General features: G+C 41.0%; 1 protein-coding gene across 6 annotated transcripts in view; it reads right to left on the minus strand.

Annotated features, from left to right (window-relative positions):
* Window positions 1-25,788, minus strand: part of DGKI (diacylglycerol kinase iota) — a 455,938-nt gene that overhangs the window by 324,199 nt on the left and 105,951 nt on the right. The gene's annotated exons all lie outside the window — the stretch shown is intronic.

Genomic DNA, 25,788 nt, shown 5'->3' on the forward strand with positions numbered 1-25,788 from the left:
CCAAGTGTTGGAGATGTGGAAATCAAGCATCTAAACAAAGATGTCAAGTAGGTAGTTTGGAGTTCAGGAGAGGGGTAAGGACTGGAGATAACATTTGGGAGTCCTCGGCATATAAATGGTATTTAAAGTCATTGGGCCAGCTGAGGTCCCAGTGGGGAGCAGCTGGGAAGAGAGAAGAAAAGAACTGCACCCTGGGGTCTCCAGCCATTACAAGTTGCAAAGGCAAGATTGTTCTAGCAAAAGAGGCTAAAAAGGAGCACTCAGTGATGGAGGGGGAAAGTCAGAGCAGAAAAGGGAATAACTATTTACAGTTATTAAGTTATAGAGGTAAAAAAGGGGTGGGAGGTGAAAAGGTACAAAAAGGATTCCTGAAGGAACTCATCACAGGTATTCTGCTGGCATCTTCCCCCTCTTTATTCTTTAATACCACACCCTCCCAGAGCCTGTGGTTTTTCTTCCATGCCTACTCCCTATGCTTCTTTCTTCTCCCCATTTCTACTGAATCAAATATGTGTGTGTGTGTGTGTGTGTGTGTGTGTACCTATGCACATGTGCAATGCTTGCATTAGGCAGCCAGCAAAAGAAATGGTCAAAAGCTATTCAACCTAGAGGAGAAATGATAAATCAGTGGAATTGCTGGTCTTCTTGGTTTTGCTGTTTAAGAAGTCTTGAGATTGACATATACACACTACTATATATAAAACAGATAACTAATAAGAACCTACTGTATAGCACAGGGAACTTACTCAATACTGTGTAATGACCTATATGGGAACAGAATCTAAAAGAGAGTGGATATATGTATATGTATAACTGATTCACTTTGCTGTACAGCAGAAACTAACACAACATTGTAAAGCAACGATACTCCAATAAAAATTAATTACAAAGAAAGAAGTCTACAGCTCAATATACTTGAAAAATATTCTTCTCTGCCCAGAAGAATATATTTCAAGTATATTCTTCTGCCCAGAAGAATATACTTGTAATATATTCTTCTGGGCAGAGAGGCAAGTCGGATCACATTGACAAATGGTCAAAATAACCAAATTTCCCCTAGTTCAATCAATCTTCCCTCAATTATTTAAAATTTCAGGCCTATAACGTCCTCCCTTTGATTTTTCTTATTATGTCATTATGCCCCTGACGTGACCTGACGTGACGAGACATTGCAAGAACATTAAATCCTTGGAGCTTGCAGGAAAGCTTCCCCTCAGATTGAAAAAAGAGAATCTAACAGAGGTATTTCTATTTAAAATAACTATTTAAAATGTTGTGTAAAGTTTTTGAAATAACTTTTGTGATATTTTTCTCATTATGAAACATAAATAGATTTAATTAGTCCTAGCAAATTAAAAGTGGTGGTAAACTAATCTGTTTTCTTTCCTCCTATACTTTTGTCTCTTGACTTCTGATAACAGCCTGTATTTCCCTTTTAAGCATACATTTCCATGTAAACTAAACCAAAAGAGAACAAAATGGAAAGTTTCAAATTTCTCTCTGAATCTAACTCTCTTATTATACTCTTTAAGTCTACTGACAGATTTTATTGGTCCCAACCTGATATCTTTTCTTTGTTTGGGGGGTATTATCAAGTACATCATCTCTGTTTTTATGACTGTCATATAGTACCTAAAATTAGTTATTAAACAAAATACCCAAATTCTCATCAAATGTCAGCTGTTGTAACATGCCATATCTGTGGTCCAAGAGACTCTTTTAAGCCCCAACTCGTGTTTCCTACTGCCTGCTTTATATCTCACCTTAAAGATTCCTCATACCTACCATGCTCCAAACTGAACGTCTGGTCCTTCCTCCATCTCAGGGGTCCTTTCATCCCCTCAGTTGCTGGGAGTCCTCCTTATGGACTCCATCACCCTCAACCTCCACAACCGACTGTCACTAAATCCAGTCAATTCCACCTCTACAGTATGTCTTAAAGCTCTCCATTCACTGCATCTCCTCTGCCCCAACACCAACCCAAGGCATCCTCACCGACATTACATACTGCAAAAGCCTCCTAACTGGTCTCTCCTCTTCTATACTTTCCCCTTCCAATCCACATCCAATCTCAAAATACTTTTCTCATAGACATCATTCTGAAAAATAAAATCAGATAAGATATTTCCCTGGTTATCAAAACAACACTGTTAGACCAAAATCATTCATCAAAACATAATGATACTGAATTATGATGTTAGTTGCTAAAAGAGCTGAGAGTTCCAAAAATCTAAGAAAACATGCAGATTCTAATTTAATAATTCACACATGATATGGTCATGAACTTTCTTCTTCTAACTATGAATTCTTCCGTGGAGGATCAAGGATTCACATATAAGGCAAAATCATCAACAACCCTTTCTTAATGAAGAAGTCAGCTAAGAATGAGGAAAGACTTTCTAAAGCTTTGTCCCTTTAAAAAATACCTTTTAGGGTTCAAGAATTCTTGATATATCACTATTGACCTCTGCTATTGACCATACAGCTTTATGAAAGATGTTGATAGTATATCACTTCCTCTGTTTTAATTTCCTCAAAAAGTCTTATCTTGTGCATAATGGTAAAGCTTTTAGGACTTCTCCTGGGAGTCTATTCCCCATTCCTAAATGACCTCGCTACTTTGTTATTACAGATCTGATAAAAACTCTGATGAAACGCTTCTTATATGTTTCTATTTTATTTATCGAAGCATCTATTTATGCATGTTGTTAGTTAAGGGTGCTGTTGTTTTCAAGATGTACAAAAGAAAACAAAATGTTATCTCATGAGGAGGAGACGTTTAGCTCCCAGAGCTACTTCCTAATGCCATTCCCATGGAAACAGGACTTTTTCCCTTAACCGCAATGACATTAATAATCTGGTGTCTAAAGTCATACAAAAGGGAGAAAAGGGGACAGAAATCACCAGCCAATCTTTCCTATGTCGATGGGGAACACAAGGATCACGACCCTCATCTGGGACAAGAGTAGATGTTCAACAAGTTAATCTTTCATCATATTTTCATTTCTAAATACATCATATGACAACAACAACAAAAAAGTTGTCATCAGAAGAGAAGATTCTGAGTAAAACCACTCAAGCAACAACCAAAGAGCCCCAGCTTAATCCCACTACTCCTCTAAGAAGCCTGTCCACACCCATCATGTGCCACCCAGAGCCAAGCACAGAGGGCATCTGATCAAATGCAGAAGAAAAGGGTTTGGGCAGGGACTTCCCTGGTGGTCCAGTGGTTAAGACTTCGCCTTCCAATGCAGGGGATGCGGGTTCGATCCCTGGTCAGGGAGCTAAGATCCCACACGCCTCAGGGCCAAAAAACCAAAACATAAAACAGAAGCAATATTGTAACAAATTCAATAAAAAGACTTTAGAAATGGTCCACATCAAAAAATCTTTAAGAAAAAAAAAGGATATGGGCAAAGAAGTATTTCTTTGTAATTTCTTTGTACAGACCTCTGTAGGGCTCTATTTACATAGTGACAAAGGAGCAGATGAAAGAAGTAGAGGAAAACTCAAATGACTCAAATCAGAATGTTTACCAATTTACGAACTTCTCAAACTATACATCCAACATTCAAGTGACTAAATTTTTTCTTTTCATTTTCCCCCAGATGCTCACTGTCATATCAATAGCCTTGAGTCTGAGGAGTGAAATAATTTGCAAACCATGAGGAGAACCACATGTAATTTTTCATAGCAAAAGCTTAAAACAGAACATTTTGTTTGTGGTCAGAATTGGGAAGCTAGGAAACTATCTTGTTATGATTAAACCCTTTTCTACCCACTTCTTTCAAGATCTGCAAGACAAATAATCCATCAGACCAGAATTAAGGACAAAGAAGGGGGAACTGGCTTGGGGTCTATCAATCACAGGACGATCCAAAATCACACGAGTACAATTTTGTAAATAAAAAATTTATAAAAGTTTGGAGCTACTCCCTGTAAGACACAAACAAAAAAAAATGTTGAACTGACTAAAGATTGCATGGTGAAAATGGCAAATGTTACTCTTTAACACAGTTTTCTGGAATATCTGCTCAATAAATGTTATTAATTTGGTGTTTTCTTCAAAATAGTAATTTGGGGAAAACTTTAAAGGAAAAATTATGGCATGTCACAACGTGGTCCAAAATAGTTGCGATGTTTCCTTCAGATGTATACCCAGGAGTGGGATTGCTGGATCATACGGTAGCTCTATTTTTAATTTTTTTGAGGAATTGCCACATTGTTTTCCATTAGTGGCAACACCAATTTATATTCCCACCAACAGTGTGTGAGTATTCTCTTAATCAGTATCTTACAGAGTTATCTGCACCCTTGTGCTCATTGCAGCCTTACTTACGATAACCAAGATATGGAAACAACCTAAGTGTCCTTTGATGGATGAATCAATAAACTGTGGTATATATACACAATGGAATATTATTCAGCCATAAAAAAGAAGGAAATGTGCCATTTGGGGTAATATGGATGAACCTGGAGGGCATTATGCAAGTGAAATAAGCCAGACAGTGAAAGACAACTACCGTATGGCATCACTTACATGTGGAATCTTAAAAAAAAAAATCCAATTTCATGGAAACAGAGAGTAGAATGGTGGTTGGTTGCCAGGGCCTAGGGAAGGGGAAAATGGAAATGGGGGGGATGTAATTCAAAGGGTACAAACTTTCAGTTATAAGAAGAATAAGTTTTGAGGATCTAATATACAGCATGGTCACTCTAGCTAATAATACAGCATTGTATACTTTAAAGTTGCCGAGAATAGATTTTAAGCATTCTCACCATAAAAAAAAATTTAACTATGTGAGGTGATCAATTATCTTGATCTTGGTAATCATTCCACAGTGTACCTGTATATCAAATCATCACATTTTACACTTTAAATATATACAATTATATTTGTCAGTTTTTCCTCAATAAAGCTGGAGGGGAAAAAAAGATGAAAAAAACAATGGCAACAGCAAAGTTTGTTCCCACCTGGGGAAAGTCACAGCTCAGAGCCCTGCCGGCTAATATCACAAGGTCTCAATCAGCCCTCAACCCCGCAGGCTCAGAAACCAGGCTTTGTCAGCACATTAAAGAATCCTTCTCCCACAGCTGAGACTGAGGGATAAATCCAGAATGCTAGTTTATGAATTTCTATCGAGAAAAGATCCACACAGGGACTTGAATTTTCAGTCTGTGTGAAAAACAACATTTTACCTCCAGCATGATAACATTCTTTTCCTTCTTGGGAAGCCCAAAAAAATAAAAATAAAAAAAGAATGAGGGTGGATAGAGATGAAGGCGAGCTGGAAGCAGTAAATGTAAGGGCTGACATCCAGCCCGGCCTCCCTGATCCAATGCGCCCATCTGGTCTCTGCCAGTGCAACCCAAGAATCCAAAGGCATCCTTTTGCCAAGGTTCCGTTTCAGCTAATCAGGGCTCAGAGAGGCACCACCAGCTTTGTCCCAAAGTCTTTTCTGTTTTCCCATGGTTAATCAACCTCATTGTTTAGCAACACATTCTTCCATTAGATATGTTAATACTTTTAATCACATTCAAGTCGTCTGGCTTACAGGGGAGCCATTCTGTAGCTTTCAGGTGACTTTGTCATTTCTCTATTACAACAGATTTTGAAGTCTAATTTCAGCAGATCATCTCATGTCCTTTATTTGGAAATTCTGAGGGGTTAGACCAACAGGTCTGTAGCTCCCAAGGACTAACAATAATCTCATTATCCCAGTTAGTTCACTTTGTTCAAATTAAGTCTGGCTCAGAAAAGATAAAAAGTTTTTGTTGTTGTTTTTTTTTTTTAAAGATAGCTGTTCATAAGAAATTAAAATCATTGAGAAAAAATGGAGTAATTGACAGAGGGTTGCCAACTTATTTATTTTGCTAAGAGCATTTAAAAGAAAAAAATACCACCTACTAATACTAAGTAAAGATATTTCAACCCAAATATAGGAGAAAAGACAGTCTCAGGATAAAGGAGTGCCCTATAGGGTGGTACCCTTAGTTTTCCCACTTTTCTTTGCACCATGCGCACCTCTTTTTATTCCAGTGTGGTCTGCGGGCGGTTACAGGATGGTAGAACAGCACTTGGGAAACCATCCTCAATGGCTCCGACACTCCAACAGCCTCCTCCCAGACCTCAGGGCAGGATGTGGCCCAGAAACAAGGGCATCTGCCCTGTGCTCCCAAGTCTCCTAGCAAAGAGAGTCCCAAGATCTTCCTATATTTCAGAAACAAATGTGACACTCTACAAAAACTAACACAACTCTTAGGTTTGGGAAGAAATTTACAAAAATAATATATGGTATTTCAATAAAATGCCTACTTCTTTCCTTCAGAGCTGAGCTTCTTTCTGGGAAGAGCAGTCCTTGCTTACATGTCTGGATCCACTCTCATCTCGCCTCTGCCCTCTCGCACCACTGAAACAGCCCTCAACAAGGTCATTATTAACCTTCTAACGGCTAAATCCAATGAATGTGCTTCAGTCCTTATAAGATTAAGGTCTATGCTGACTACTTCCTTTTTCTTGAATTTTTCTTGGCTTCCAAGACACACCCCTTCATCTCCTTAATGGATTCACATTCATTGCTTAAATCAGGGATGGAAAGGAGAATTCACCTTCCTTATTGACATTGATCAATTGTTGCAGTGGGTCCTAAGAACACTGTGCTGAGAGATTTCCAAGAGCGTTGAGCTTGACGAGCAGTGTTTCCCATGAGCATGAAAGGAGGCACAGGACAAAATGCATGCCAAATAGTTTTTAATCTCATTTTAAATATTGCTATCACCAGAGTTTTATCTTTCACTCCATTCTCATCCCTGGATTATGTCATCTGTGCCTATGGCTTCAATAACCTCTCACACGTCCCTATTTCTAAACCAGAAGTCTCCCTATGTTAAACTATCTATTAACCTGGATATTCCACAGGCACCTCAATCTCAGCGTGTCTATAACTCCATCATCTTTCCCCAGAACCTGCGGCTCCCCCAGAATTCTACACTTTGGTTAATGGCACCACAGTTAATGGCAATTCTGACCAAGCCCACAAATTGGCAGTCATCCTAGGCTGCTTCTTTCTCTCACCCCTTATTTTAAATACTCCCCAGGTCTTGTCACCTTTACAGTCGAGTTCCTCTCCTCCTTCCTCTCTACATCACCATAGCTCAGTTCCTTACCAGCTTTTTCCTGGATTTTCGTGATGGTTCTCTAACTGATCTCCAATCCATCCCTCACAAAATATGAATGTCACGTCTTTGCTTTAAAAATTCCTCAAGGCCTCCCCTAGTATTTTGAAAACATTTTTCTTTATAACTTTACTGAGGTATAATTGATACACAATAAATGGCACATATTGCAAGTGTTCAATTTGATGAGTTTTAACATACACGTGCACTCATGAAACCATCACGACGATCAAGATAATGAACACATCCATCACCCTCCAGATTTTTCTCGCATCTCTTTGTAATCCCGCCTATGTAGCCTGTATATGCTCTAAAATCAGACCACCTGGGTAAAATCCTCATCCCAAAACTTCAAAGCTGACTTGGGGCAAGTCACTTAAGCTCTCTCCATCTCAGCTTCCTCATTAAAGTAAAAAGGGGATGATAATACTACCAATCTCATATATGTGTGATAAGGAAATTATAGCTAAAACTTCAGAGTGCTAAGAGAAGCTTCCGGTGGCTCCCATTTCACTAGCTTAAAAGGCAAATCCTTTAAAATGACCACATGCGAGGCTCTGTATGACCTAGCGCTCAACAGCAACTGCTCTGCCCCATTGCTGTTCCTTGTACTTGCCGAGCAACTCCTTACCACAGGGACTTTATGCCCCGCTCTTCCCTTCATTCAAAACATTCTTCCCCAGGGACTTCCTTGGTGGTCCAGTGGGTAAGACTCCACACTCCCAATGCAGGGAGCCCAGGTTCAATCCCTGGTTGGGGAACTAGATCCTGCATGCATGCCCCAACTAAGAAGTCCGCATGTCGCAACTAAAAGATCCCGCATGCTGCAACAAAGATCCCATGTGCTGCAACTAAGACCCAGTGCAGCCAAAATAAATAAATAAATAATTTTTTTTTTAAAAAAAGAACAAAAACATTCTTCCCCAAACTTGCCTGGTTTGTTCCCATATTAATATTGTATCTCTGTTCAAAAATGCTAAGCCTTTCCTGAGCAAATTTTTACCTTTTTCGCAGCCCTCCTCTGTTCACTCCGCGTCTTCCGTTTTCCAAAGTGCTTATCACCCTCCAGCTTCCTATATATTTGCTCATATACTTATTGTCTCCCTTCACTTAAACATAAGCTTCATGAGAACAAAGACTTTGCCTCTTTTGCTCATCGTTTCTCCAGCATTAGGTTCACACTAGGTACTAAAAACAATTCTTGAATTAACAGTGCCTCTGGCACATAGTAGAGACCCAACAAATACAGCTATTATCAGTAATGTGATTGTCATCATCAGCATCACACGTGCCCTAGCACCACCGTACCTAGGGAACAACCGCCAACTCTAAAAGAAACTGGAGACCAAACCCTTTCCTCCCCAAATCAGGCACGCATCTGCATTCTGAGGGTAATGCCATTGTGTCAACTTACATTTCTCCTAAGTCCTTGACCTTGTCTAACCTTGATTTCTGGAACTAGCTGCTTCCTGTAATGTTTACTTTCTCAGCTTCCTAAATCTGGCCACACCACCGAATAAACCACAGACCTTCTCTTCAGAGCTTAGCCTATTTGACCCTCAAGAATCGGCCAAAATTAACCTCACATTATCTAGCCCCCAAAATAAAAATTCACACCATATGTCAATCCTAAGCTCTGCCTGATCAGGCCTTCTCTACAACTGTTCATACTCTAGTTGGACCATATAACTTTAAGTGAATTATATATTTTTATGAAACAATCTTTAATTCATATAAATACTTTTGTGTCTTAGTAAAAGTTTCCATCTTCCAGCGATACTTTAAAACCCACTCACAGCTCTTGAGAAAACCTGCAATTCTGTCATGTGTAATACCGATTTATTTGCCTAGATGACAATTGCTATGCTGATATTAGCTATGCAAATACTAACTAGCAAACCAAATAGTGATCTCACGATAGTATGTATAATCACTTTTCAATAGATATTTGTAAATATACATTTTATGTGCCTTTCATACCATGGGGCCTTATAGGTAGTCAATGAAGATGTATTAAATTGAGTTTGCTTGCGTTGTGGAATCTGTGATAGAGCTCTAGTACATAATCCTGGGTCATTTTAAACCTCGCCTGATTTGCAATGCCTGAATACTTTGCATACAACATATTTGTTAGAGTCAAATATTCTAATTCAGAGGCTCTCACAAATATAATACACTAAAAAAAATGTTCATCAATTTATTTCCTTCTGTCAATGCTTTTCACTATGATAACTGCCCTAGAGCCTGTGATCCTAACTGCCCTAAACCACCAACCTCTCTCCACAGTTCAGTAAAGCTTAGTCTTAAAAGCAGTTCCTGGGATCTGACAGACACCAGTCTGAATGATGCAGACCGTGTGAGTCATCCAAAGCCACTACGATATTTGCTCCAAATCTCCCATGTACCACATCTTTATCTATTTGGAAAGTTTCAGATATTGTTCCTACATATGGGTGGACTTGCTTCAGTGTCCTTCCTCACTTCTCCCAACCCACCTTTTGTATTATTATTTATTATGTAATAGCTGTATCTCCAAATGGCCTCCCCCCTGCGTTGATTCTCTCTGCAACACACACAAACATACACACACATACACACTCACACAATGACCACTACTCCTCCCAGCCTGAAAACATCCTCAAATCTCACTCATCCTTTATAAAGAAGGGTCCTGTAGCTTCATCCCCCCCAGCTTCTCAATCACTCCTCAACCCACAGCAATCCAGCCTCTAATCCCAAATTGCACTGAACCTGATCTCACCAATGGTCTCTGTGTTGGTTAATCCAACAGACGTTCCCCAATCCTTATCTTATTTAGTATCTCTACAAACTCTGGAAATGTTTTGTGTGTGTGGTAAAATATACATAAAATAAAATGTACCATTTTAACCATTTTTAAGTGTATGGTTCTGTGGCATTAAGTACATTCACACTGTGTACAAGTATCACCACCGTCCATCTCCTTCCCCCCAGCCCCTGGCAACCACCATTCTACTTTCTGTCTCTATGAATTTGATTACTCTAGGTACCTCATATAAGTGGAATCATACAATATCTGTCCTGTTGCAAGTAGCTTATTTTCAGTTAGCATTATGTCTTCAAGGGTCATCCACATTACAGCATGTGTCAGAATTTCCTTCCTTTTTAAGAATGAATAACACTCCACTGTATGTGTGCACCACATCTTACTTATCCATCCTCAACAGACACCTGGGCTGCTCCCACCTTTTGGCTTGGGTATACCACCTTGGGAAACTTTTTTCCTTCCTTCCATAACTATTGAGAGACATTAGGGTACATTATCCTTACTAAGCATTAAGGATAAACCAGTGTACAAAACAAAGAATTCTGTTTTCATGGAGTTTACATTCTGATGGGGGGAGACAAACAGTGAATAATAATTAAGTAAAGCATTAACATGAGAGCTGCAATTTTAAATAGATTGGTCAAGATAGACCTCATTGTAAGGGTGGCCTCTCGGCAACGATTTGAAGGAAGTAAGGTGGTCATCACTTTGATGCTTTCACACAGCACTTGTGACATGATTATCTACCCCCATCTACGTCTCCATATCAGGGCTTCTACCTATGTGTTCAAACCTACCTTCTGCCATTCACTACCTTATACATCATGCTTTAGTGATATTAATCTACTTTGATTTTCTTTACAAACCATCAGTTTTTTCCTCTTTTCCTTGGTTCACACTGTGCTGTTACCCAAAAACTCTTTCCACCTTTCTCTACCTGGTTAAATTTTACTCATTCTTCAAGACTCCACATCAGGAATCATCCTTCCAGAAAACCTTCTCTGAATACGCCAGATTTGGCCAAGTAGCCCTTTCTCGTGCTCTCTGGGGACCCTGAATATACCTGAGTTTCAGCATTTACTTCCATATAGTTATAGTATCTCTGAGGTACATGGTAAGGTAGTAAGGTTTTCCCTTCAACATTTTATTTAAAATAAATTAATATTTCTTGATGGTATAAAGGCACCTCTTAGGTATTTAAATGTCTACTGAGTAGCAAGCCATTTTCTTGGGATTAGGAAGTGCCTCAATGTAAAATTGGTCACTATGAAGAAAGTGGACCAAATTGCATAAGGAACCCAAAGGAATTTGGGGAAGGAAGGAAGTACAACCTCAACTCTCGGTCTTACAAATTTAAAGTTAAGGACACTGGTTGGGACAGACCAAGGGGTGGGGGGCTGAGCCCCTGGGCTGGCTGCAGTACACGTGTCAGTGAGGCACGATGGTCTTCTGGACCTTGCCCCCTGGCACCGTGATTACACACCAGGAACAACAGCTGGAAATGAGCGAACGACCGTGGCCTGAGCCCTCGGCACAGGGCTACACACACACACGTGTTGTACACAGAGCCACTCGACTTTCACATGGCTCTCTTCTCTCCTTCCCTGCCTCAGCTCATTCCAACTTCTCCGAAGATAAGCCAAAGGAAAATTCAGAGAAGATCATTAATGTGGCCTCACTCTCTTAATAAACGTCCAAACAGATTTTGCAGCCTGAGCAATATGGATGCTGAGAACATCAATAAACCATTTCCAATATTAAAATAGAATATATTCAGCAGGCAATCTCTGTCAGGATAGGTTTTGGCAAAGGGCAGCCTAACGTAAGGCTTAGGCAAGGGTTTTGGAGACAAATAAAGCTGAACTGCAGACCGGCTCAACCTCTTACTAGCTGTGTGGGAAAGTTATTTAGCTCCTCTGTGCCTTATATCGGAAAAGGCAAATGGGACGAATAGTAGTCCTTACTTCGTCAGGTTGCTGTGAAGGATAAATGAGAGAATCCAATGAAGTGCTTAGCAATCAGTAAATTTAACTTTTAAACTGATCAGCTGAAAGGGAAAACACTTAAAACCTTTCTATATGAGAAGGTCAAACAGCAAACCCACAAATAGCATCCTGTTTGTCCTAAGCAAAACAAACATCTAGGGAAAACGCTGGAAGCATTGGGAACTTGAGATTGACCATATGGGATCTTCTGCAGGTTACAAAAATAGCTTAATTTAATCAGAACCCCCAAGCTTCCAAGAGGCCTGAATAAATATGAGGAGGAAATAGATGTTGTCAATCAAGACCTGTGTCAGGCTCTCCATACTAGACACAGAAATATGATTAACTTAATCAGAGGTCATATGGACCACAGGACAAGACAAGCATTCTATTCAGTTTTTTTCTAATATCTGCCCTCAGATCATTGATAATAGTGGCTTTAAATAATGATCTTTGTTTGTTATCTCTTATAAGTCAGGATGAATCAGAAGTTTGAACAATCTGTGGAACAACTCCTAAAAATTTAGGCTAATTGGTTTCGGAAATTGGACTGAACCATTGAGTAGAACACGATTGGATGGCAGGAAACAAGACAGTGTTTTAAAAATGTAGACCCCAAAATACTTAGTTTCCTACACTGGGCCTGTGTACACTCACCCAATAGTGTTAGCTATAACTTGAAAATATTTCGATGTGCCTTATTTTAAGAAAAACATACATGCAAAATTTCAAAGCAGAGACATCAGAAGATAATGATTTGCATTAGAAAAGATTCTTGATTTACAGGAAATATTCATGGAAGGATTCCTTTGAATAGTAAGATTCCTTAGAATATGAAGAAACACTAATTCCAGAAACCGAATCTGCTTCTATTACGTTAAGATCTTATGGAAAAACCCTAATGAACTTTTTGGCCAACCCAATATAAAGTTGTATCTGTATCGATGAATTTAAGGAATTAACAAAAGTAACTCAAATTTTACTATCATAAATTGGAAAAGCAGGAAAAGATCTTGAAGATCATGGACGCTAACCCTTTCATTTTATTAAAAAACGGTCTGTTTCAGCAGGTGAAGTAACATCACTGATCATCTGGGGACTGGACGCCAGAAGCTTGGGACTTGGTCCTCCAGGCCCTTCTCATCACCCCAAGCTGCATCTCCTTTTCCCTACATATTATTTGGATACTGTATTTTGAAATGCTTCTAAACATCAGCTGTCAATTTTTAATAAGCTAAGAGCCAGAGCTCAAGCCTCCTATAGACTACTGTCTTTATGAAAGGGCAGATCAATCTGGAGGTAAACGAAGTGTGGCAGAAGAGATATGCCAGACTGAAAAGGCCCAGCCACATGGGAACTAATTTCACACACAACATCACTGGCAATCTGAGGCTTCACTGCACGGGAGCCATGAAGAAATAGGACCATTAATTTATTCAACCGATATTTGTTGTTTGTCTATGTGCCCCAAGCTCTCAGAGTAACACAAGGAATAAGAGAGAAGCAGTCCTTTACTATCCATCAACCGTGGCAGCCAATACTGATCGAGGGCTTCCATGTTCTCGGCACGGTGCTAAGCAATCACATAGTTTACCTCATTTAATACACCCAATATACAGCCTGATGAATTATGCCCTATGGTGATCACCATTTTTCAGCTGCAGAAGGAAGCACAGAGAGACTGAGTAACTTAACCAATGTCACACAGCTACTAAGTGACAAAAGTGGAATCTGAAACCAGACCTCAAAGTTTCCACCCTTAGCCAGTGTGCTGGATTGACTCCAAGAGAGTGGCAGGAGATGTACATTAAACACATACCTGCAAATCATTATTTACTTTATCACTGTAATTAGTTATACAAAGGGGAACTTTAAGTTACTCAGTCCTTTAGAAGAAGGATCTAGTCACTGTCACACAGGGCTATTTGCACTACCAGACTTATTCACTACTTGCCAGTGTTATAGTAACATTTACCTTCCAATACAAAATGCCATATTAGTAAAGTGCGTTTGTAGTAATGCGGGGGAAAGTTGTGTTTACAGGCTTTAAGCATTAACCACTGACACAAACCTGACTTTGTCCATTCAAATTCTGGCTGCCAGAGGAAATGTCCTTTTGTATTGATGTAAGCTTGAAAATGGGTCTTCAAACCACCCAGCCCTGTCTTGCTTGAACCTTTTTTTTTTTAATACCGGAGAAGGTGGGGTTTGCTCTTTTCTTTTCACATCCAGTTCACTAACTACTCATGGTGAAATTTGCCAGACTTTAACTCTTTTTTCTTTGCTACAATTCTGAAAATGCCCATCATCCGTCAAACCAGCCCATGCAGGTCTGGTTTCATCTTAGTTATTCACGCCCATAACCGCAAGAAAGAAAAGAAAGATTCACCCCTCATCCCCCAGGTCTGCTTGATGTATGTCAAATGAGGACAATTAGTAGACATATGGACAACCTCATCTACCTAATGGAAAGCTTACTCCCTCACTCAGTCATGTTTTCCATCCAAATCTGTTTTAAATGAACTGGGAAAACCATGCAGAGCCACTTCATATAGTGCAGTTAGTGCATCACAAACAGGGGATCGGGAGCTGATACCCAGCCTGGGCTCAGCCCTCCAAGCCATGCGCTGGCCTGGCTCTGTGTCCACCTCAAAGAAGAGCATCTCTTCCTCTGTACAGACCTCAGCTTGCCGAGCCAGGTACCCAAAGGCTGCGTTCTCCCGTGGTGCATTTTTGTAAATTCACACCAGGTATCTTATAGTTTAGCCAGAGCCACAGAATTACCCAACCCTGTGAAAGTCATATCTCACTGGCTCTCATTGTCTTCATCTCTAAACTGAAAAGGTGGACAAAATAAATTCCAAGCCTCCTCCCATGTTTAAAACTCTAAATATAAAAGTTTAGGCTTCCCTGGACTTTTCAGAGATGCAGTGTGATCTGCCTAAGAGGGGGAAAAAAAAATAGGCATGAACAAGAGATCCCAGAGGCTTCCTATGGGATCTTGGGCAGGACTTCTCTGTGGATGCCATCTCTAGCTCTCCTGAGAATTTCCCAAGGGGCTGCCTTAGATATCTCATCCCTCTCTTCAATGGGAAGAACAGAACCATGTGCCCAGCACCCAGTGTAGTCAGAATGGCCAACAAGAGGGTAGCTATGAAAGCGTTTGGCAAATGTAAAAGCTGTTACATAGATATGTCAGCTAGGTCCTCCCAGAAGTGTTTATCCTCCGGGTTGTCCAGGGGAAGTTCTTTTTGGTCATATCCCTCCCGATGCCCTTCTTCCCTATCTTTCCTATTTGTCAATAGAGTATATGAGAGTGAACATCTGCTTTCCAGTCTATTTTTGCCATTTGCAGGACGGAACTGGCCACCCAGAGCAGGTTGACACTGAGGTCTTCATTATTCCTCCGGGCATTGCTCAGTGATTCTGCTCCACTACGACTTTCAAGGTTGTAGCAGGAAAGGAAAGGTATCAACTAATCAGCTGCCTTGGCATAAAGTTAAAGTTAAACCCACCACCATATTCCATAGCCTATTAAATCTGGGCATCTCCTCTACTTAAAGCCCTACAACAGGATTTGGAAATCGTGGACTCTAACAAATTCTGTTTATGCAGTCTGAGAAATGGACCGCACGAATTCACATTCCTGGGAAATCAATCTAAAATATCTTGGTTGATTAATGCTGGATGAATGACCAGCTTCTTCTGTCTCCCACTTCTGATTTCATTCACATCACCCTGGGGAAAATGTGAGACTAAATCAGTACTGTTTGATATGAATGCAAGATGTGTGATGTGAGGAATTTCCACAGGGAGGATGCCTGAGGTCAGGCTGCAGAAGATATCCCCCTGGGGCATCAGCCTGGCTGCCCTGTGTCTCCACTTCAGCCCCCACCAAAGCGTTTCAGTAGTGGCAGGTATACAGAGAACGTCCATCAAGCTCTCTCTGGGGATTCACCACAATCGCTCCTCTCTGCCTCAAAACTGGAGACGCAGAGACTGTCTTGCTGTAAGAAATGGGGAAATTACCTAGACAAGCCGAACCCTTCTCTCCCTCTACAACAGTCAGCTCCCACCTTGGCTGCTCAGTGTGTTCAAAAGTGGTGCAAATATTTAATCAAGGAAATATCTCTGGAAAGCTTCTATGACTTGCTGGTGTCATAATGCTTAGCCTGTGATGACAATTTTTTTAAAAATATTTATTCATTTATTTATTTATTTTGGCTGCACCGGGTCTTAGCTGCGGCACACGGGATCTTCGTTGTGGCATGCAGACTTCTTAGTTGCGTCATGCAAACACTTAGTTGTGGCATGCATGACGGATATAGTTCCCCGACCAGGGATTGAACCCGGGCCCTCTGCATTGGGAGCATGGAGTCTTACCCACTTGACCACCAGGGAAGTCCCTGTGACTATAATTTTAAATAAACATCCACAAAATTCAACACCCATTTATGATAAAAACCCTCCAGAAAGTAGGCACAGAGGGAACTTACCTTAACATAATAAAGGCCATATATGACAAACCCACAGCTGACATCGTTCTCAATGGTGAAAAACTGAAACCATTTCCACTAAGATCAGGAACAAGACAAGGTTGCCCACTCTCACCACTATTATTCAACATAGTTTTGGAAGTTTTAGCCACAGCAATAAGAGAAGAAAAAGAAATAAAAGGAATCCAAATTGGAAAAGAAGAAGTAAAGCTGTCACTGTTTGCAGATGAACATGATACTATACATAAAGAATCCTAAAGATGCTACCAGAAAACTACTAGAGCTAATCAATGAATTTGGTAAAGTAGCAGGATACAATATTAATGCACAGAAATCTCTTGCATTCCTATACACTAATGATGAAAAATCTGAAAGAGAAATTAGGGAAACACTCCCATTTACCATTGCAACAAAAAGAAAAAAATACCTAGGAATAAACTTACCTGAGGAGACTAAAGACCTGTAAGCAGAAAACTATAAGACACTGATGAAAGAAATTAAAGATGATACAAACAGATGGAGAGATATACCACGTTCTTGGATTGGAAGAATCAACATTGTGAAACTGACTATACTACTCAAAGCAATCTACAGATTCAGTGCAATCCCTATCAAACTACCAATGGCATTTTTCACAGAACTAGAACAAAAAATTTCACAATTTGTATGGAAACACAAAAGACCCCGAACAGCCAGAGCAATCTCGAGAAAGAAAAACGGAGCTGGAGGAATCAGGCTCCCTGACTTCAGACTATACTACAAAGCTACAGTAATCAAGACAATATGGTACTGGCACAAAAACAGAAATATAGATCAATGGAGCAGGATAGAAAGCCCAGAGATAAACCCACGCACATAGAGGCACATAGGAGGCAAGGATATACAATGGAGAAAAGACAGCCTCTTCAATAAATGGTGCTGGGGAAACTGGACAGCTACATGTAAAAGAATGAAATTAGAACACTCCCTAACACCATACACAAAAATAAACTCAAAATGGATTAAGGACCTAAATGTAAGGCCAGACACTATAAAGCTCTTAGAGGAAAACATAGGCAGAACACTCTTTGGCATAAATCACAGCAAGATCCTTTTTGAACCACCTCCTAGAGAAATGGAAATAAAAACAAAAATAAACAAATGGGACCTAATGAAACTTAAAAGCTTTTGCACAGCAAAGGGAACCATAAACAAGACAAAATGACAACCCTCAGAATGGAAGAAAATATTTGCAAACGAATCAATGGACGAAGGATTAATCTCCAAAATTTACAAGCAGCTCATGCAGCTCAATATCAAAAAAACAAAGAACCCAATCCAAAAATGGGCAGAAGACCTAAACAGACATTTCTCCAAAGAAGATATACAGATTGCCAACAAACATATGAAAGGATGCTCAACATCACTAATCATTAGAGAAATGCAAATCAAAACTACAATGAGGTATCACTCACACCGGTCAGAATGGCCATCATCAAAAAATCTACAAACAATAAATGCTGGAGAGGGTGTGGAGAAAAGGGAACCCTCTTGCACTGTTGGTGGGAATGTAAATTGATACAGCCACTATGGAGAACAGTATGGAGGTTCCTTAAAAAATTAAAAATAGAACTACCATATGACCCAGCAATCCCACTACTGGGCATATACCCTGAGAAAACCGTAATTCAAAAAGAGACATGTACCACAATGTTCATTGCAGCTCTATTTACAATAGCCAGGACATGGAAGCAACCTAAGTGTCCATCGACAGATGAATGAATAAAGAAGATGTGGTACATATATACTATGGAATATTACTCCACCATAATAAGAAATGAAATTGAGTTATTTGTAGTGAGGTGGATGGACCTAGAGACTGTCATACAGAGTGAAGTAAGTCAGGAAGAGAAAAACAAATACTGTATGCTAACACATATATATGGAATCTAAAAAAAAGAAAAAAAGGTTCTGAAGAACCTAGGGGCAGGACAGGAATAAAGACGCAGACGTAGAGAATGGACTTGAGGACACGGGGAGGGGGAAGAGTAAGCTGGGACGAAGTGAGAGAGTAGCATGGACATATATACACTACCAAATGTAAAATAGATAGCTAGTGGGAAGCAGCCGCATAGCATAGGGAGATCAGCTGGGTGCTTTGTGACCACCTAGAGGGGTGGGATAGGGAGGGTGGGAGGGAGACACAAGAGGGAGGAGATATGGGGATATCTGTATACGCATAGCTGATTCACCTTGTTATAAAGGAGAAACTAACACACCATTGTAAAGCAATTATACTCCAATAAAGTGGTTAATAAGTAAATAAATAAACATCCAACATACTAAATCCATGTAGGATGAGGATACTCTCGTGCAAAGGCAGAAAAGACTGGACTCGCGGGCCACACCCTGCTTGTGGGCAGCTGGATACTGGAAGTAGAGTGGGCTTTACAAGTGGCTCTGGGTCGAAATCCTAGTCTGTCATATTCTGAATAATCTGGCAGATTAGTTAACTTTTCTGAGCCTCAATTTCCTCATCTATAAAAAGGGCCAATAAATCTCTACTGGAAGGGTTATTTTGAGAATTAGAAAAATACATTTAAAGAAGCCAATTGAAGAGTCTGTCCCAGAGTGGTAGGACATCACCATCGTAACGTGCTGCTAGTCTTCACCTCTCTTTCTTGCCTTCCATCAGATCAGACATCCCAAAAAGGAGACAATCGATCCAGCAGGTGCTGTGTACGTGGAAGGTCGTACTGTACAATCTTCTTGATTTTAATTAGTAAAAGACAGCCGGTATACGAAAGTCAGCCTGCCACGGGCACACTATTCTGTACATAAACATCGGAGGTGTTACTCACTCCAGCACAGTTTTACAGATGCCTCTTCACACCAACTGGATATCTGCAATGCTTAGAGAAAGTGCAGATGGACAGGCGAAGTGCAGAGGTTTGAAAAGAGGGCATGTAAAAAACCTTATCCAACCTAAAGAAGAAAGTTAATCCCATGAGGTTCCTTCTGGCTTATCCCAGCTTCTGATTCTTAATATGTCACGTCCCTCTGTACCTTGATTCCTTCGTGTTCAGATCACAGACAGGTCGTGGGTTACGCAGAAAGATTTCGTTGGAAAGCACCACCCAGGGCTCCAAGAGGCATCTGTGTCTGAATGATAAAACCAAACAAACCACAGGTGCCAAACGTGCACGGAATCTGCTGGCCAAACATGACTCCCTGTGCCCAAGTATCTATTTGAATCACTAAGAATGACAGTCCCTCGTGGGTTTGGGGTTGAATCTAGTTGCGATAACTATCCTGACAAATTTGGACACTTGCTCCAATTTCATGAATTTGCAACGTTGGAAGATTTGGAAAACCCAGTCAATAGACCTAACACAAATAAAACCTCTTGATTGTAGCAATGCTGAAAACCATAGGAGTTGCTATATAATAACAAAGCTCTACATTTTGTTAGTGTTTTTACATCTACAAATATAATACATAATCATAATCTTGATTCTCTTGAAAAGATTCCTGTCAAGAATGTATATTTGCCTTATGGATAGCTGAAGAAAAGTTATTTGTGCACAACAAGCTTTTAGTGGCCCAAATCACAATCTCACCAAACCTGTACTAATTAGAAAATCAACTATCTGTTCTTTGATAATGATCTCCCATAAATAGCTCCTGCTTGAGTCAGATTTACAGCATACCTCCTTCCAAGGAGGCAAAGAGACAAACTCTCTCATACGCTCTCATATGCCACAGGCAGTTCTTTGGCTCAGGGATCGTTCCCAAACTGATGATTGGCATTCCTCTTTTCACCCCACCCTCCTCGCCCACCTACTGCCATTCCAATTCTGTCAGCTGTAGCCTCCATAAGGAAAAAGAAGAAAGAAAGGAAGAGAACTTTAAAAGCCTTCCTAGGTAGGGTCCTCTTGCATTCAGAGCAGCAGCAGAGAACCTCGGCATCTCTCTGGGTAGAAACAGAGCTTCAACTTAGAAAGTGCCAGCAAGCCAGCCTGGAACTCACTGCCATGGCCAGGTATGCACAAGGACATCCACGGGCGCTCCGCATCACCTCTGCTCTGCCCCACAGACACGCAGGACCTTAAGAGGCAGAACCCTGTGTATGCAACAGCTATTTCCGAGGCAGAGACACCTCCGACGCACATGACGAGATTAACATGCAAACCGCAAACACAGGCTCATGGAATGAAAGCCCAGGTATACAAACAGCCTATGTTTCACTCAATAAACAGAACTGCAAGAAACAATAAGTAACTGAGAAAAAAACTGAAGTTGGGATGGAAAAATTAAGTGTGTGAGTGAGGAAAAAGGACTTGCTCCCACGAGTAACCACTAACAGGACTAAAATTTTATATATAATGGAGTTTACTAAATAAAATAATACATGGAAAGATACAGAATGGAAAATGTAAGGCTGTTTCCTTATAATCATAATACCTAATGTAAGGGAGTTCTGGTGGGAACAGGATTTTAAAATTGTTCTAAAGCTGGAAAAACATCCACTTGTAGGTTTCTGCCTTATAAAGTGCAGCAGGCATGGGGGTTGGGAGGGGAGGTGAAGGGGGGCAGAATTAGCCTTTGTTATGGAAAGGATTGCTTTAGTAGGCCTTTTATTCAGGCAGATGGGAAGGCAACTGGTACCCTCCCATTCTTCTCTGGAAAGCCTGAATTCAAAGAAACCCATTGTAAAAACATACTAAGTATCTATTTAATAATGGAAATCGACTACCCTAACAGAACTGTGTCTGCAGAGGCAGAATCCTGCTTTTGTTTTTGTTTTTTTCCAAAGTTTGATTGAGAATTGATCAATCCTTGAGATTCTGGTTTGTTTTGAACTACTGTGTTTGTATCACACAGGCTTCTGCTGTCAGAAGATGGAGCTGGAGCTAGACCACCAGGATGGAGGTAAGGCTACACCCTCCTTCCCCTGCCCCTGGAGCAAAGGCCACAGGAAGGCAGTTCGGACTTGTCAAAGCACAGTCTGGATAGGCTGCTGGTCCCCACAGAGGCATGATTTGAGCCCAAATAATCCAGATTTGGATTAAGGCACTGCCAATTGTATTTTCAGGGACACGGGGGCCACGCCACACTGTGAATCTCCCCTGGAAGGAAATGAGTTTCTCCCTGGCAGTCATCCTGGGAAGAAGTAATCCGAGTTTTTATAAAAATAAATGCCTTGACATAGGTCAGGAAAGTCATCCTCTCTGTCTCCGCAGGCCATTCGGTCTGAAGACTCTCAAGCGTGTAGGGGGCTTGAACTAGTCCCTACGGTGGGGGGCGAGATGGAGACAGAAGTGAGCCCTGGAACCAGGAAAGCAGGAGACTCTAAAAGTGAGACTCTAAAGTGAAGTCTGCGGCCCCACGAGTCCAAACACATCTGGTACCAGCTGCGAGCTGCTCCCTGGGTCTTGCCTGCTTTATCTTCAAGGCTTCACTGCGTTCTTATGAACTGAGCCTCACGGTGGCTGTGTCCTGACAGGAACTCGGGAGCACGTGAGAAGAGGAGGCAGCGGTGGTGACCAGGGGAGGAGGGGCAGGCTCAGCAAGTCCTTCAATAGCACCGGCGTCAGCCAGCAGGTGAGATGTGGGGACCAGAAGGTGGAACTCTACAAGACCTCTCAGAGAATCCCTAGGAGGCAGGACTCAGCAAATTCCTCAAGATCACTGAGAGATATTCTGAAGGAAAGTTATTTCTAGTCATTTGGCTAGTGAGGTTCCTTGTCTTCATAATTTAAGATTAAAATCTAAGCTTGATCTCATTTTTTTTTTATCACAGGCTGGTGAAAGCTTGGACTCTACCAGCATTTGTTGGAGTTACTATTGTTAGCCTCTGTCGTAAAAACTGCTAGTGATCACCCATTCCTGGGTCCCCTTTTCTTCCTCGGTATTCAAAAACTGTACTTCCAGCCCCTGTACTTGAGTGAGGCTATATGCCTAGATCAGCACAATGGCATGTGAGCAGAAGTGCATCTAACGTGTAACTTCGATGTCGAGGCAGTTAAGAGCCAGGTGCCAACACCCGGCTTTCTTTGCCTTTGCTGCGCAGACATTAAAGATCACATGCTGAGAGGGAACGGCAGCATCACAAGAAGAGGGTAACCTGGATCCCGAGTCCTTAGAGAGAAGAAGGCATTCCACCCCTGCCTCCCTCCCCTGACAACTTGACTCAGACTTTGTGTGAGGAAAAATTACTCTTTTGTTGTGTGAAGCCAATTAGATTCCAGGGTTTATCTGTTAAGGCAACATACTCTAAGGAGTCTATCCTAACTAATGCAAACCCATTTCACAGACAAGGATATAAGGTCTTTAAAAAACACTGAAAACACAGAAAAATATACAAAAGAAAATAAAAATTTCTCATGGCTTCCTCTCTCCCAAGAAACAATACTATCGATAGAATGTAAGAGGTCTATGAGACAGAACTATTGTCTGTTTCATGGTCTCTTTCTGTGCCAAAAAATACTTGGCACAAAGTAGACACTCAGTAAATAGCTGTGGGATGAATAAATGACAGTTTTGTGTACTTCCTTCAAGTCTTTTTTCCTATATACATATGTATGAAGAGTATATAATAATGGTTACATTTACATCTTTAAATCACATTCTGTATTTCAGTTTTGTAACTCCTTTTGTTCATTCCAACCATAGATGCATTTATATTTGGAAGTTCTTAGAGGGATCAGAAGAAAATACAATGAAAACAGCATTATATACGGAATGATTTTGGAATGTTTTGTTCTCACAAAGTCTGATAGTACGTATACTCTTTATATACTATTAGAAATTCATTTTAAACCCACCATTCTCAACCTAATCCTGTCATACAAATCATGATCCAGTTTTTTAAAAACCTTTAGAAAAATCTTAATAAAAACTGAGAGAGGGTGTCTTAAAGACACCTGATAATGGAAAGGAAATTATGACTGGGATTATTAACCTTTTATGATTTACAAGTTACTGGTTTCTTCCAATAAAACTGCCAAAGAGCTGATGGAAAAAACTGAGTTGGATGACAAGATAACTTAGTGTCATGCCTTGCAGACAATAACAGCAACCCATGATTATATCCTCAGAACCAAATACTGACACGCAGGTTATGACTACAGGATTATTCATGGAGACAACAGAATACACTGTTTGTAATTGGGATGTATGGTTGCCATATCCACAGCGTGATCATCAAATATTTAGGAATGGAATCACCTTTTCTGACTCTAGCATTCTATTATCAATAAACTTCACCTGTAGGCAGAGGCTGTGAGAGGGAGAGGGGAAAAGAGACTGAAAAGGAGAAATTATAGACTGGATATTTGAGCTTAAAGGGATGTTAAAGTTTATCAACTCCTAACTCATCATTTTGCATATGAAGAATCAGGATCTCTGAGGTTAGCCAAAATCCAACCCTGATTCCACATCTGCAAATATAAGAGCTATGAGAAGAGGGACTTGGTCTTCATTTTATCTCCACATAGAACAGTGCCCATGAAACACTGTTAAGTCATCAAAGAAGTGGAAAGTTCTGACTCCAGACACAGCTGGGGTGGGGCTGTTCCCTGCAGCAAGTGGGCCCTCGGGTGGGACCCACGATCCAGAGCTGGACACGCTCAGTGGGGTCCGGTAGGAGCTGCAAAGCCATGGAGCAGAGCACAGGGTCACGGGAGAGCAGAGGCCAGCACCAGGACACGGCACTGGCTTCAGGGAGTCCTAGCAAGAGGCGACAGGACAGGTGATCGTGACAGTGAAACGTAAGATCCAGGAGAATCAGGAAAGGCAGGAAAGAAGGCAAGCCTCAGAGAGGCGAAGAGAGGGGACCCTAGTCCTAGAGGAACCAGGGGGAAGGTATTAAGAAGACAGGGTTTCGGCTGCAGGGAAAGGAAATGGAAGGAAAGAGGTGCAGAGCTGGTGAAGAGGTGGTGCTGGAGCTCAGACCCGGGCTTCCCTGCTCAAGGTCCAGTGTTCCCACCTGTCTACACTCCAAGTTGCTCCCCCAGAAAACAAACACCCTCTCCGCTGGTGAAGCACACTGAGATGTGAGACCCACAGGGGAGGCTCCTTGTCTGTTTAAATCTCTGTCGCATCCCATGTGCCTGGAACATAGCAGGTGCTTAATAAATGTTGAATGAATGAACAGATGACTACTCATGGACAGTTAAATGGAAGTTCAATTTCCTGCCCCGATACCTGTGGGTCATTTTCTCACCTATCCGCTCCCTTCCCCACTCCTCACGCTGGTATTCCAGACACTCATCAGCAGCTGTAGAAATACGGAGGGCACTCCAGCAAAGCAAAGCGCCCAGCCAGCCCAACCCAGGAAGGTCTGCCCCGATGAGGAGTCCCGCAGGGCAGCCAGGGGAAGGTAAGTTCTCACTGGGTTGTCAATATTTCATTCCCTCATCTGTGACCTTGGAGATTCTAGAGGACCAAGGAAAGGATGGGCATGTTAATGAAGGTCTTTAAGACAATGAAAGACTATATGCAGGTATTTCCAACATGTTCGCCATTTCTTAAAATTTGAGAAAAAAAACTAGTAAAATTTAGGAAAGACCAGGTAGTCAGAGGTCCTAGTTTCCAGAGACAATTTTATACAACTAACTAGATCTCTTGGCCCCAGTTTCTTCAGCTGTAAAATGAGTGCGATATTAGTAGTGATCTCTAAAGGTCAGTCCTAGTTCCAGACTCACTTTGGTTTTAATTCATATTTTTGTTCCAAAGGTCCAAAATGGGGCATTTCTGAGTCTATGATAACTGTGAATCTCATGCCAATTAACAGGCTAAGTTTCTTCATATGCTTTCTTTGGAAAAAACAAACCTCCCTTGACAACAGAAGCAAAGGCCTCATTTGGTGAAGAGCTGGAGGCTGCAGATAAAGGTCTCCTTCCCTATTACAGGGAGCAGGCAACACCATCATTTCTTAATTTCCATTCCAAAGTTTCTACCTACTAGATTGGCCTAGAAAAGTCATTTTGCCTTCTTTGAATGCCAAAACAGCATGTATTTTTCTACAGCCACTATGAGAACCTGTCAGACAGCTTAGTTATTTTAGCAGATTTCTCCTACCGGACAGTTAACTCTCTGAGAATAGGACCATATTCCATCCTCCTGAATGTCTCTCACTGCACCTGACAGGCTTCCTTTGCACTTGGGGTCAGGGGGGGAGCTGTAAATATTTGCTGGGCATCTTTTCATATATTTTTTTATCATATGTGTTCCATACGTGTTTCAGGTGTCTCTCTCTTCCTTGTCTGATTGGTTTAGAAGCTCCCTGAGCACCAGTAATGATCATGCTTTCATCAAAGATTCCCTAAGTATTCAGTATCAC

This window comes from Balaenoptera physalus (genome assembly GCF_965194825.1).
Source record: "Balaenoptera physalus genome assembly, chromosome: 8".
Taxonomy (NCBI): Eukaryota; Metazoa; Chordata; class Mammalia; order Artiodactyla; family Balaenopteridae; genus Balaenoptera; species Balaenoptera physalus.